Here is a 16,368-nt window from a genome sequence, read left to right on the forward strand (position 1 = left end):
CTATAGTGAATTCTTCAAGTTGGTGGTGACCTTCAAACCCACTAATTTTTTTTTTCCTCATTAGGATTTCCCATCATAATCATATCATTTGTGTCAAATTTATTTTCTACTACAAGATTTTTTATTTTTTTATTTTTACAATATGGTTGTGCCAACTATAAACTCAATTAGACCATCGTATAATTTGACCAATTAATCAATTTATAATTGATTAAAATTAATTTGTGTCTAAATTTTCCCAACAAATTTGGAGTGGAGAAAATTCCTACCGCCCACTGTTGATGGTATCAAATTTTTAGGACAATTAATGGTTGAGTTTTGATAGCTAATGTTTAGATTTGTGCCCTGGAATCCATTTTTAGAAAATAGTTTATTTTTATATGAACATTGGACATTACACACACACACACACAGATCCCTTAAAGTCATTAGTTAGTTGTTTCTAACACTTAATTCAAATAAATAAAATTAATGGCTGAATTACTTTCAGGAACTAGGGCTTGGAGATTCTTGAGGGAAGCACGTTAGAAATCCCATTATACTTTTGATCTAATTGTTTAAAATAATCAAATATGTGCGCTCATTTTGTTTTAATAGAAAACCTTATGTGAAATAGCTTTTCACATTTTCATGTGTTTGGTAATATTAGAAAAAATGCCTCAAAGAAAAATTACTTTTTAACATCCTTTATTTAGCTTTACATGAAATAAAATTGTTTTCAGCTTGAAGAGAGTTAATCCCACATTTTCCTGTGTTTTTTGCTATATATATATTTGGAGAAACAATGGTATCATTAACTCTCTTGAAAAAGTGGGATACTTTAATGATTATTTGTAAGTTCTTTTTAATATTGTCTCTTGAAAAAGTTTCCTTACAAAAAGATTTGTACTTTAATTCTTAGGTGAACCTTTGTGTTAGAAACTCTCTCTCCCTTGTATGTGTGTGTTTGTTTCTCAAAAGTAGGTTGGACCTTAGACACAGTTTAATATTAGGGAGAAGAAATGTTTTCCACCCTTAAAAAAAATGTACTTTTTGCAATGCCTTTTAATATTAGCCAAGAAGACACTGCATAATGGTCTGTACTCTTGCATGAGAAAACAAAAAAGCTTAACAATCAGTCTTCTCTTCCTCATTTTTAACTCACTTGCTGCAGCCTTTGGTGCAAATTGTACTCAATGTCAAAGCTTTTATAAAAGAAAGTGTTCAACATTTATAACTGCTAAAGTTTGCTTATTAGATATATAAAATTGAAGAACAAAAATCTAAATAGATTATGTTTCTATCTCCGACACCCACCATGTTAAGGTGTTAAGTTGTTCATGAAAAGTTTCATGGGCTTAATGCTAATCTTCTTTACTTGACACTACAAAAAAACTGTTCATGAAAAGTTTCATTAAACACTCTTACTTTTTCTACTAAGAATTCTAGCATAATATTACACTATCTCTTAGCAAAATACAACCTATAATATATTATTTCGTTTGCCACCTCACTTTCCTCTTTTTTATTATTATTATTTAATTTATATATATTTACTTACTTTAACGATATTGTCTCCTTTAAATTTCAGATGTGCAGCCAGTTGTATGTGCCACTTGCAAGCCAAGCAAGTACTTGGATGTTTGGGATCTTCCCGACGACCAGGTAATTGAGTTGCCGCTAAATAGTATGTACTAGTTAGTTGATGAAGGGGCAAAGACTTTCACTGGTTTCTTGGGAACGATTGCATGGAAACCCCACATGTGCTCAATAAGATATCTGAATTGGAGGGACATGCCAGAAGAACTTAAAGAAGAGTGTTGGCATCTTGTGGTGGTAAACCAAGAACTTATAATACTTGTAATTATGACATTTTAGCATGCTTGTTGTAGTTCTAATTCTAACTCAACTATTTGATTGTAATTTGCTAGCTCAACTATTTGATTGTAGCGAAAATACACCGTCCGTACTAATCCTGTTGCATATACGGGTTTGAAGACATTTACCTTACAAAAAATTAGGAAGGCTTGGAGGGATCACAAGTATAGGCTGAAAACGGCTCATTACATACCGCATCCAAGAAACAAAGCATGAGTGAAGAGCAACCGACCTAAGTGATGCATACCAAAATATTGGGATGTTCTTGTTGACCATTGGTATACTAAGGATGCAGTGGTATGTTCTTTTTAAAAAAAATTTCTAAGATGTGCTTAATTTGTGTTTTTGGTTTTCATTACTCCCATGTTGTAAATGTGATGGTTATTTCTGCCCAAAGAACATGTTTTACTTTAGTAATTGTTGCTTGAAAGTTGTGTCTCAACAAAGTTGGTGATCTGAGATAGGTCATGTATTATTCAGGAAGTCACAGACTCTATTTTTTTTAAGTTTAAAATGCAATGTTGAGCAATTGCAATACCCAAGGTTTATGGTTCTTATATTGGTTGGTCTGCATTACACTGGTATAAATAAATAATTTGTGGTCCGGCCCACATTGAAACATTATATATATATATTCCACCAACAACTCAACAAAAAATTTTACATTTCTTAATTTCTTTCACATTTTTTTCTAATGAGTTACACTTATGCTGTTTTTAATGGGGCATCCCTACATAAAAAATAAAAAATAAAAAATAAAATAGAAACAAAAGCAGTTCATGGCATGGGTGAACTGCCAATTGTCATGAACAATACCTTCTTTTTTAAATTCAGTTTTTTTTTTAATATAATTTTTTTACGATACAGCATCACCTTTTTAGAACTTTTTGTGCTACTTCTTAATAGAATCCAAAGTACTTCAAAATTTCTTAAAATTTTGCAGGTATATTGTCAAAATTTTAATGATTTTACATTGATTTGTTTTCTTAATTTATTCTTAAGTAATCAAATTATCTGTATAATTTATTCATCTCAATCTTTCCAAGATAGCTATAGTAAGCCCCTAGAGCATTTAAGATGGCAATCCTCTCATATCTAACATTGGAATAATATGTAACAATCAGTTACATGTTTTCCTACATACATAGAAAGAAAGTCATGTGCTTTATCTTAGATTGTTTTTAGGACCAAAACCGCGTAATTTCCTTTAATCAATGTGCATACATTCTCAAATTAATAAAATAATGAATTTTTTAATTATGGTTTTCTTATATATTCCAATAATTAAGTGGTGGCTCCATTAAAAAACTCTTAATCTAGAGAGAAAATGTAATTGGTCGAACCACCATTTTGAAAGGTACTAACACGACTCTACCCATTCACGTGCGTTTGGCCCAAACCAATCAATTCCAAAATGGGCCGGGAGTGCAATCTCTCATGTAAAGAATGAGATCTTACCAACAAAGATTTTGTCAATAAAAATAATGCATTCCCTAAATATTGTACAATTAGAAGAGGAGATAACGACAATGCACTAATAAAATAATGCATTCCCTAAATGTCGGAGCATGCAGATTCCAAGGGTGAAAGTCAGCCATTGCTTCAAGGAAGCTAATCATTGTGTAGACAAACTCGCCAAAAATGGGGCTTCACAGGCTCAAGACTTCTTACTGTTTGATAGTTCACCTTCGGACCTCAAACTCTTATTGTTTTTCGATGCTGCAGGCATCTACTCTGCGAGGCTTTGCCTGAATCCTCCTCCTTAATTATAAGTACTTGTTTTTACCACACAAAAAATAAAAATAAAAAACCAAACAAAACAAAACAAAACAAAAATGACAATGCACTAACATCGTTAGAAAGAACTTAGAATTTTTTTTTTTTAAAATGGAAGATACGTACTAATGAATTAAGTTATTACGTTTTTCCCTCAAATTAAAAAAAAAAAAATTATTACGTTTGGAGATAATGTACTAAATTTCTATATAATATATATATGTATGTATACATACCCAATATTGGATTGACAACATTTTTAGTATCCTTAAGGAATAAAAGTTTTTTTTTTTTTTGAGTGAATTTAAGGAATAAACGTTGATAAGGCTTTCGGTATATATTTGTAAATTTATTTGGTGTGCCCAAAAGCTTCCATATCAAGATTTTTTCTTTCATCTATTTATATATGCTTCCGGTAAATGTCTTTGCAAGTACTGTGTAAGCATAGCTTAAGGCCAATTGCATGTTTCTTTAATAAAAGTTCTTCAAATGCTAGTTGAGAAAGTTAAAAGACTGTGTAAATGACGGACTCAAACCAATTTGTGGCAAAGTTTCTTATGATCGTAATTATGCCATTCGTAGCTTTCATAGTGGTCCTCTCCACAACATAAATAAATCTCATAATAGCCTTGAGATTGGCAAAAACAGATAAAATGAAAAAAAGAAAAGAAAAGTATTTTAATGTATTGATAATAAGTTTAGCTCTCTCTCTCTCTCTCTCTCAACTAGAATCATACTTGCACTGACTCTTTTCATGTGATGAACTGGGTTCGAATCCTCTCTCCCTTTTCTTTTAAGGGAAAAAAAAAAACTTAGATTCGTGTTATTTTTCCTCAAAAAAAAAAAAAGACGTGTTTTTTTTTTTTTTTTTGTTGCTAAAATGCAAATTGTAACACTATTTTTGTTCAATTAGTTTTCTAAGGTTTAAATTTATTCAATTTAGACATTTTGTCCAATTCTATTGAAAAAATTGCCGTTAAGTACACAATTAAGCAATGAAAAATGATTATTTTTTTTATAAAAAATTTCGCATATATAAAAAAACTATAATATATTTTTATTAATTTTATGGATTTCTTTAATGTGAAAATAATTATTTTTAATAGCAATTTTATTAAAAAAATTGGATAAAATGCCTAAATTGAACGAATTTCAAATTTAGAAAACTCAACCGAATGAAAGTAAAATTCGAGGACTGAAATGAATTTCAGAAAAACTTAAGAGGTGCAATTTGCATTTTAGTTTTTTTTTTTTTTTTTTGACATATTGTTGAGATCCAATTCCTCAATGAGAAGAAAACTCAAGAATCAAATGGTGTTGAAGTGAACTCATTGCTTAGTTTTACATTTAGATTGGGTGAGTTCCTATCCCAATGTTTTCGTGGTCCATTCCCAAATGTTTCATATGTGGATTTATAATACTCGGATGAAAGACAAAAGAAAAGCAATGGGGGCTTTTAAGTGGCTGTTAATACTTATTGTAGATCCCTAAAACTCATTAGTTGCTTCTGAGTTCTGACTCATATAGCCCAGAGAGAAAACTGCATAACAACTTTATGGAAATAACGCTGAGACTCGAGGTAAGCACATTAGGAATCCCATTTTACAAGTGATCTAATGGTTTAAAATATTAGACCCTAGGATTGAATTGATTTTATTTGATATTTTGGAATTTTTACTTGGTAGACGACCATTTCAAAGGGAATTTTATTGAATGCATTAGCCAAGTTAGATCCTATCAAAACCAGACTTTATAAGCTCCATGAGACCAGAAGACTCTGCATAGTGGTTATTAGAATAAAAACCACCATGTGTGTGCTTAGGATTGGCTCACAATTGAGACTGTCGCTTGAGACAAAAGAGAGTGCATTGCAGAAAAGCTTAGATAAGCAGAGCCCAGGAGAACTTGCTTGTAAGCCAATAGAAAGCAAATTGCTTGCTGCATACATGAGCAAGTCATCCTTGGCTCAAATTCACTCGCTGTCTCTTCATGCATGATGCTTAGATAAGCAGCACTGACTATTTGTTATTTGAATTATGCATTGCAGTTGAGGTGTTTATAGCCAAACATAAAGAATTTCAGAAAAGTTTCTAGCATTCCACATAGACTTCTCATTCAAAATTTGGATTGGTGGTTGTGAGAATAGAATCTAAAATTATAGTCAACGTGATAGCATTTTTGGGATACGAAATTTATGTTCATGGGAATTTATTCTTAGAATTTTAATTGTGAGAACCATAATAAGGCTATGACTCAAGTTCAAGAATCTTCAAGGACACCAAGATTGTTTTCTTGTCCCAGTTCATGATAAGGCATTGTACATGTAGTTATTGTTGCACCAATTACCCTAGTTGATAGTAAAAGCCTTAAAAAAGTAGAATCTAATTTTTTTTTTTCTTCTATTCTCTTCCCAGTGAATGCAATTCTCATGTCAATGGATGGAATACTGTTACTAGGATTTCTTTCAGGATTGCCGGCCTCAAGGTTGCATCAAGTTGTCACTTGACTTTGTTAGGGTCAATTCATTTAGAAGGTCGGCAAACCCATATCCAAAATCTTATTTATGTCAATGAATGAAGTATTTTTAATCCATGTTGAAAAATTTATCCCCACCCCCCACAAACCCCCCCCCCCCCCCCCCCCCCCCCCCACACACACACACACACACACGAAATAAGGATAAAATATAGATCTAAAATAAAACCTAGCTACCACAATATTTTTTAAATGTATTTACTTCATAACACATTCGCCTTTTTTGTAGATCTAAAATAACACCGGAAGAGGATCATAGGATTAAAAATTCATCTAAAATAAAACCTGTCCTAGGGCACAATTTTGTTTGAACATATCGTATATATGATTGATTATTTTATTGATGGTAGTATAACATTTGGATAATGATGCCTTGACTGTGAGCAAGGTCATTTTTATTACAATTATTGAACATAAATCTTAGTATCAACTTTGGGATAATCACAAAAGAAATCCATCAAAAAAGCCCCGAGCCCAAATGTTTTTTCAGGAACTTCTACCTCCCACAATAGCTCCTCAAAACTTTATTTTTCCCGTCCATCCGAGGAGAGAAATAGAGTTTTGATCCGACCAGAATACCTCTCGCACATTTTGTACATTGCCACGTGTGTGGGGGACTTTTTGTTTCCCATAAAACGTCGTTTGGCGCTTCGAATCCCGGAACGCGCACATTTATGACCGCAAGTTACACCCTGTTTCCCATGCTCAACGGTGAGATGAACATCTAACGGTGCAGGTCGCCCCCCGAAAATTTGAGTGGGACAAATCCAATTTCGAGGCCGCCTCCTGCACATCAAAACGCTTGGAAATCTGCACCTTCATTCATTTCTCCAAAATTCAATCACATCAAAACATCAGTCATCGTCTTTTTTCTCCAGAAACTCGTGAAGACTTGCATAACCAAACCCCGTAAGTTCTTGCTTTCTTTGCTCCTCCCTTCTCGGATTCTGGCCTCGGCTCCCTTCTTAACTGTTTTCCCTCTCAAAACTTACTTTTTCTTTCCTCCTAAATGGGTAGGTTTAAATGCTTGGTAGACACCGCCGCTGGGATGGAAGGTTTTAGGGCCAAATACCAGATTTCCAGTGATGTAGGCTTAAAATACTGTCCGGCAGAAGCCATAGGTGGTTCTAGGAAGACGGGAGAGGTTATTATCCCTATGATTGCCTTCATAGAAGGTGGGATGACCCTCCCTATGAGGAGTGTAACTAGGGAATACCTTCGCAGCCATAGATTATGCCCAGACCAATGCGCACCCAATGTATTTAGAGTCTTAAGAAGTGTCGACGCTCTAAATAAGCAGATGGGCTTGAACCTCACATGGCACGATGTTGCCTTTATGTACGAATGCCACAAATTTACAAAAGCAGGTTATTACATTAAATCACAGTCTAGTGTAGTTAGGTTAATTTCTTGTCTGCCCAAGTCTAATAAAGGCATGAAGGACGACTACCTCATCGCCTCAGGCAACTGGCACGACGGCCCTCACTGCCCAGTCATATGGGGAGATCCAGGTGTGACTCCTCAGAAGTTAATTTCCCTTCCTCATGACTCAATCTCAACCCCTTCAAATATTTTATCCCTTTTTGCACGCTGTTATTTCTGATTTTTCGCGCTTATCATAAATCTAACCATATTTGTCTCCTCGGGTGTTGCTTTTCGCAGATAAACAGCTCGTACGCTCACGCTTGAGCCACTGTAACGCCGCCGACTTAAACCGCATCATCCGTTTAGAAGTCTTCGTGAGCGAAGACTTGCAAGTAAGAGCGGCTCACTTAATACTAGGATACGACCCTATATCCTCGGATTTACAAGAGATAGAGAACGCGATTATCGCGGGGGACAGGCGACGCCGGAGAATAAACGTAGCAAGGCCGCACTTTCTCCCTGACCACGACATTCCTGACGAGCCCAACACCATCCTATACACGCGACCCATCGTGGCAATACCTCTCTAATCGCACTCTCAGACAACCGCTGCCACGGAGGAGCAAATGTCCTCGTCGCATTCGTTGGATGAGGAGATAGACCAATTTAAGCTCGAGGACATCGAAAGACCCTGAGGAAACCAGTTTGTCGTACTCACTGACGAGGAAGACGAGCCCGCCGAGGCCTTCGGAATTGCAGGTTTAATAGTTGCACGTCCTGACGACAATTTCGAGGAGGAAGAAATGGACGTGCTCAAAGGCCTTCTTAGAACCCAGTAGAAGATCTATTAATTTCCAAGTTTTATTAGAAATTAGAGATTCCATCTCATCATTTACAGTCTCTTTCCAAAATATAGCATCAGGTGATGTTAAAGCCTCTTTTAAATTTTGGGGATTTTCCTCAATGTTAAAAACATAATAATCAGGACCAAAATCCTTTTCAACTCTAGCTCTTTTACTTCTTCTAGGTTCTATTTCAAGATTTTCTTGATTTTGTAGATGTGAAGTAGAAGAACTAAGTTGTGACAAAATATTTTCTTCACCCCCACTATTTTTCAATTTAAAAGGAAATTTTTTTTCATGAAAAATTGCATCACTAGATTCAAAAATTATTTTGTTTTCAAGATCAAAAAATCTATAGGCTGCACTATTAAATGCATAACCAAGAAAAGCATAGGTAATAGCTCTTATACCTAATTTAGGTATATTAGGGTCAGTAAGCCTTATATAAGCAAGACAACTCCATATTCTTAAATATCTTAAATTTGGCTTATGTCATTTTCACATCTCAAAAGGTGTGGTGTGTGATTTTTTATGTGACACCCTATTTAAAACATGACATGCAGTTAAAATAGCTTCACCCCAAAAATATAAAGGTGAACCAGATTCAATTAACATGGCATTTGTTAACTTAATTAAAGTTCCATTTTTTCTTTCAACCACACCATTAGAAGCAGGTGAATATGGTGCAGTAATTTCATAGATAATTCCCAAAGACTGAACAAATGAGTTGAATGCACTTGATTCATACTCACGGCCTCTATCATTTCTTATTCTTTTTATTTTTCTACCGAATTGATTTTCAACTTTTAAAAAATCTTGAAATTTTTCAAAAGAATCACTTTTATTTTTCAATAAATAAATAGTTGTATATTTTGAGAAATCATCAATAAAAGTGATAATATATCTATTTTCTCCATGAGTTAAAATTCCCTCAAATTTACATAAATCGGAGTAAATTAACTCAAGCAATTCGGTATTTCTTACAACATTTTTATGAGGCCTTTTTGTAATCTTGGCTTGACTATAAGTTTCACATTTTTCAAAATCTTTTGACAGTCTTGAAATTAATCCTAAACTACTCATGATTCCCACATATCTACTATTTATATGACACAAACGAGCATACCAAAAATTAACAGAAGAAAGCATATAAACTGAATTGGTAGATGCTTTATTATTCTTAACATTTAGTTTAAACATTCCATCACAAGCATAACCCTTGCCCACAAATAATCCATTTTTAGTGATTACATAATTATCAGATTCCATAGTTTGCTTGAAGCCAGCCTTGTTAAGCAAAAAACTTAACATCAAATTCTTCCTTATGGACCGAGTGTAAAGTACATCTTTCAATGTTAGCACACGTCCAGAAGTAAATTTCAATTCAACCTCACCACTCCCAAGAACCTTGGTTTTGCTAGAGTCGCCAAGCATAACAGTTTTTTCTTCTTCAAAAGGAGTGTACAACTTGAACCAATTTTTGTCATAGCAGACGTGCCTATTAGCACCAGAATCTGCCCACCACCCTTCAACATATTGCACCATATTGATATCTGTAATCATAGCCACTAAAGGCTCTTCGGTTACGTTAGCCTGCGGGACAGATTCACGTTTTTGAAATTTGCAAAATCGAGCAATATGCCCACTCTTGCCATAGACAAAACAAGATCTATTAAATTGATCTTGTGAAGGGGGTCCTTGGTTCTTGTTGTAATTTTTATTCGGGTTTCCCTTTCCTTGAGGTGATCTATTATTGTTTTTAAAGGCTTTCTTTTTCGGCTTCAATTGACAATTTCTAGGAAAATGATTTTTGAGCATATTATTATTGGATGAAATAAGGTTTACCTTTATGGTGGAATTACCATTGTTCTCTTGTGTCATGAGTGCATCTTGTCCTTTAGTCTCCTCCTCCACACGGATGCGTGTGATCAAAGTCTCCAAGGATGTCTCATTTTGTTTGTGTCGCAAAGTCTTTTGGAACTCCCTCCAAGATTGTGGTAGTTTGTCAATTATGCCAGCTACCACCAAATTGTCTCTGATCTTTATGCCTTTGGATCTCAGTTCTGCTACAATCATTTGGAAGTCTTGTTCTTGATCCACCACCGATTTTTCATCCACTATTTGGTAACGGAAAAATCTACTAGCAGCATACTTCTTTGCACCTACCTCTTCGGTATCATAATTGCTTTGTAAAGCTTTCCAAATTTTTTTAGCAGACTTGTAAGTTGTATCGTAATAATCATAGAAATGATCGGCAAGGCAATCCAATAGATAAGAGAATTTTGAAAGGAATCACCTATCTATGCATCTTTTGTTCACGTGGGTGGCCAGAGATAAATTAGCTCTTCACGAGTGATAGTTAAGGTGGACAAAACAACAAAAGGTTCATATAGGCAAAACAAGGAAAAATTGGCAAAGGGAAAACTATAAAAGAGAAATCGATCCAGGAACTGAAAAAGAAGAAGATCAGTATGAGAGGAGATCGGCGTGAGAGGTACAGTGCATTTCAGCATTATATTTTGGGCATAGGCCGTGTCCCAACTGTGTCCCCGCCATTTTCATTATTTTTCAAAAAAGAAAAAAGTGGTTGGGACATGCCTGCAGCCATGTCCAATACATTTCTAGTGTCTCATACGTACGTTCGTCGGTACGTGTCGGTCACGGGCACGGCAGCCCAAATACCATATCCATGCATACTTTGTGGATAACATTAAACAACGTATGAGGTCTAGGAAATATCTTTGCACATAATGACAGTCTACTACTGCTACTACCAAAAAAAAAAAAAAAGGAAAACACTAGCACAACACCATATGGCTAACAAGTTGAAATAAAACGTGGTATACTAACCAAATAACCATTACCAAAACAATCACAGAGTTCGTCTTTTTTGGGTCTACGAGAGAGAGGGATATTATCTGGTGCAAAGTCATGATTATCGAAGGCCTCGCATGAGAGATACAGAAAGCGAAGGGGAGCTAAGAATGACTTAGCCAATGGCCAAGCCAAAGCATATTGCTTTCACAGCAAATGTTGGCAAGTCATTCTTGGCTCGTCTCCACTCTCTATCTTTTCGTGCAAGACACATAGACAAATTGCATTTATCTTCTATATACAACTTTCGTATCTTTGTTACACTATATTTTGCAGCGTAATTGACATATATATAGGAAGAGATATATCCTTGGGGTTACACAATATATTATTGATTGGTTGTTGTGGGAATAGAATCTGGAAGATGACTGTGTGATGGGAATTTGTTCTTAGGCTGAAAGTCACGATAAGATTTTGATAGAAGTTAACAGGTCTTTATGGGTAATATGTTGGTTTTCTGACCTAATCCTGTTGCACTCGCTAGATAATTTCTAGATTCTATTTGCCTTCTGATAAGAGGGCCCCAGAATAATTGACTATGAGAAAAAAATTCTCATGTTCTTAACATATTTAACCTCCTCGAATTCAACTCTAACGTCCCTATTTGGATTATTGTGGCATACCTTATGATAATGTGTTGCTCTGGCATGGTTTAGTAAAACATTTTTGTTGATTTAATTAGTGCAACTGGCGTTCCGGTATCTCACGTTGGATTCAATGAGTCCACAAAAACAACATTTCTTGGAAACTTTAGGAGAAATAACAAAAACAAGCATTGGCTCAAATTCACTCACTGTCTCCTCATGCATGACTCTTAGATAAGCAGTAATGAATAGTGGATATTTGTCTTATGCAATGCAGTTGAGGTATTTAATTATAGGCAAACTTGAAGAATTTCACAAAAGCTTCTAGCTTTCCACATTCACTTCTCATTCAAAATTTTGATAGGTGATTGTGAGAATAGAATTCTGGGGATGGTGTTGGCTCTATGAATTTTTTCAAGGAAAGTTGTTAAGAAAATTAAATTATTCAAAATCTAATAAAAGAATAACTTAATATATTGTCAAAAAAAAAAAAATGCAAATACATAAAGTCTTACAATTTTTTCTACGAGTTTTTTAATTTTATTTTGAAATCATTCATGATAGTTTTATTATCAATGTTGCAAACTACATGCTTTTCAAAATTTTTTTTCAATAAAATTTTATAGGTATTTTTCTTTTTATTCATAAGGACATAATATATTGTTAAAGAGATCAAAGTTTAAGGACAATTTGGCTACAACTTTAGTTGTAGCTTAAGACTATCACTTTCACTAAACAAATTAACAAGGCTATATATTTTGAAAATATAAGTTGAATTGCAAGTTCTTTATGTTTTTAAAATGCAAGTCAAATTTTATATCATTAAGATTTTATTTACTATTCAAATGATAAATTTATTTTTTATGTATAATTTTAAACTATAAAAACTTGAAATTTAAACATTTGATTAATGACATAGTTATTGATTTTTGATTTTTTTGAAATTTTGTAAGAATGGAGGATATAAAAATAAAATTTAATCCAATAATAAATTTGTTAAAATTCACATAATACACATAAAAAATATTGCGTGGAGTTGTGACCTTAATTAACAACTAAATTTGTTGTCAAATTTTGTCCAAAGTTTAATTATGTTGGGCCTAAAAAAATGTGGGTTGGTCAAAAGTTTTTTTTTTATATAAAGGTAGATAAAATTAAACTTTGGACAAAATTTGACAACAAATTTCCTTATATGATTTGTCAAAATTTTTTTTTCCATACCAGCGTGGTCCTATGAACACCCTACCTTCAATGTGGAGTTGTACTTCAATGTGGAGCAAGTTGCTTCTGTCTGGGAATATGAAATTTACTTTTATTCTTAGAATTTTAATTGTGAGAATCATGATAAGGTTAGTTCAAGAATCTACAAGAATGCCAAGATTGTTTCCTGTCCCAGTTTCGAGGCAATATTTATTGCACTTATTGATGCACCAGTAACCCCAGTTGTAGTAGAAGCCTTAGAAATCAAATTATAGTGCGACGTGATAGAATTCTTGGGATGCGACACTTACGTTAATGGGAATATATTCTTAGAATTTTATTTGTGAGAATCATGATAAGGTTATGACTCAGTTCAACAAATATGCGAGGACACCAAGATTGGTTTCCTATCCTAGTTCCAAGGCGACATGTACTTATTGATGCACCAATAACCCTAGTTGATAGTAAAAGCCTTAAAAAGTGGAATCTAGTTTTCCTTTTCATCTATTCTCCCTCAATGAAGTGAGTCTCGTGTCAATGGATAGAATATTGGTACTAGCTAGTTTACTTGCGGGATGGCTGAGGCACCAACTCATCACTCTACTTTGCTAGGGTCAATTCATTTTGACTGTTTGGCAAACCCATCAACACATCACTTCATTTTGCTAGGTGTTAAAGATATATTAAACATATTAGTCTAATGTAATAAGTCTAAACTCACTCTTATTTGTATTAGTAATTTAGGGTAATTTAGTCGCTTATATATATTCATGTCATAATTCCTTTTAGCACAGACTTTATATTACACTCTTATACAATAAAGATGTAGCATTTAATGGTTTCCTCCGTGGACGTAGTCTGACAAGGTTGAATCACATGCCTCTCATGTTTTCAGTATTCCTATTCTATACTTTTCTGCATCCACTCTATATGCAACACAGTATAATACATCTGCTAATATATTTAACACTAAGGTAAATTCATTTTGAGTGTTGGCAAACCCATATCCAAAACCTTATTCGTAATTCAGTTGTAAATTTTAGTGTCTAAATATGTGTGTTGAAGATATAGATTTGAAAACACAAGAAATTAGCTCAAAATTTGGCCTTTGAAAACCTTTTAATATTAGTGAGGGCCCGCTATTTGTCTTTTCAAATGATATACATTTTTTATTGTTATTTTTGGAGTTGTTTTGCATTCTTTCTTCATTGCCCTAGATATCTAACTAGTGACAAAATTTTGGTTCTATCGAGATTAATAAATATAAATATTAAGTCTTACTAAAGCCATTGGAAACACAAAATGCAATAAAATTAAAGCTATATGTACAATGGATAAATATAAACATTAGATAAAAAAAAACCACATAAACAATTTTAGTGGACTACTTCTCAAAAAGAAAAGGAAAAAAAAAAAAAAAATCAGTGGATTGATATCGCAACTGTGGCTGTGAGAATTAACTAAATGCTTGTAAATTTTTTTTTTTTTTTATATCGAAAAATACATGCTTGTGAATATGAACAATGGCTAGAGGTCAACAAATTTAATTGATTTGGTGATTTGACTTAATTCCCAAAAGAGGAGATAATATTAATAACAATCTCTCACAAATCATAATTTGAATATTGTTACAATTGTTTTTTATCCTGATTGATTTCTTCTAATCCAAATCAGCCAACTTGGATAGAAAAATCAATTATGCAATGGATTGTAATTTAGTGTACAGTGGGAACAACCATATCATGATTAAATAATTAATGAAGCAAAAATTAAAATTTCTACATTAATATGGTGGTTACAAAAGGAGGCAGTGATAGGAAAAACCCTTAATTTGCAGGTTTGTCGATCACCACCCAATGTAAAAAATTAAAATAGTAGAGTGGAAGTACAACAATAAGAATATAAAATGATCCTAGAAATTCTATCTATAGTAGGACTTACTCATGGGACCGCACACATTTCCAACAAGGTTTAACTCTTCTACCTTGGGAATCTTTACAATACACAAAGACCCAATCCCTGTCAAACACTACGATACAACTTGATTCATGAAGGCTTAAGCTGCAACTTCACTTTGAAAACCTCAAGATCTTCAATACGATGTTGGAGACGATTCTCAGAACAAAACCCTTGGTACACAGTTGCAACAATATTTCCCCTTCTCTTTAGGTTTTCTCTGTCATTATGATGACTTAAGATGAACTTTCGTACTTTCTAACCCTATGGCACGTACAAATCTCATGGCCAAGGTATCATGGGCCTTAATTTGAGAACTCAATTTTATCGAGGCTTGACCAATCGACTGGTGATCAAGCTATAATGAACCTCGGTCAATTGATGAGTTGCAGTCGAAGCAGCTAGTAGACTTGATAGCTTCTTGAGCAATTATTGAGCATTTTTTGTGTGTCTTGAAATGTGATCTTGTTAAGTGATTTTCTTGAAATGTGATCTTCAATCACTTAACAAGACACTAAATACTTACAACTTAAGTTACAATTGGACATATTTTGAGAATAGTTTGCCAACATTCATGGACATATGGCACTAGCAATTCCCACTTTGACAATTCATGAAAATACCTAAAAAACAAGGAAAACCTGACGAATAAATTGTATAATATTTAGCAATCTATATTTCGTCTAACCACACTTTATTAGCCTAGAATTTTGTCCTTTTGTCCTTTTTCTGTCTTGATTTTTTAATTAACCAATATCCTTTATTTTAAAGAATGAGATCTTACCAAACAAGGAGTTGTCAATTCATTAACACTGTATTGGCTACATATTGTACAATTACAAGGAAATACAACAATGTACTTGATTATCAAAAAAAAAAAAAAAAACAAATAAAAATACAAATGTACTAACATTTTTAGAAACAACTTAAATATGTACTAATGAATTAAGTTTTACTCAATCAAACTGGTTGGTTGAGCAAAAAATAAAACCCAAAATCGGTCTCTTTTTCGGTTCTTTGACCATTTGTTTTTTTAAAACCATGACTTTTTCAACATATCTTTCTAAATTTGTTTGATGTGCTCTAAAATTTCCAAATCAAGATTTATTTTCAATTATTTAGATTTTCTCCCAATACATGTGTTTGCAAGCACTATGTAAGTATAGCTTAGGGCCAATTCCACGATTGTCTAGCAAAAGCTCTCCAAATTCTAGTTTAAATGGAAGGCTCAAAGCAATTTGTGACGATATTTCTCATGATCTTTATTTTGGCATTCATAGCTTTTATTGGAAGCACACAAGGGCAACTAATAAGTTGCTATCATGATCCTTTTGTTGTAGGAGCACTCAAGTCTTATGTTGAAATTGATTGTAGTCCAA

This window comes from Castanea sativa, chromosome 7 (genome assembly GCF_040712315.1).
Source record: "Castanea sativa cultivar Marrone di Chiusa Pesio chromosome 7, ASM4071231v1".
Lineage (NCBI taxonomy): Eukaryota > Viridiplantae > Streptophyta > Magnoliopsida > Fagales > Fagaceae > Castanea > Castanea sativa.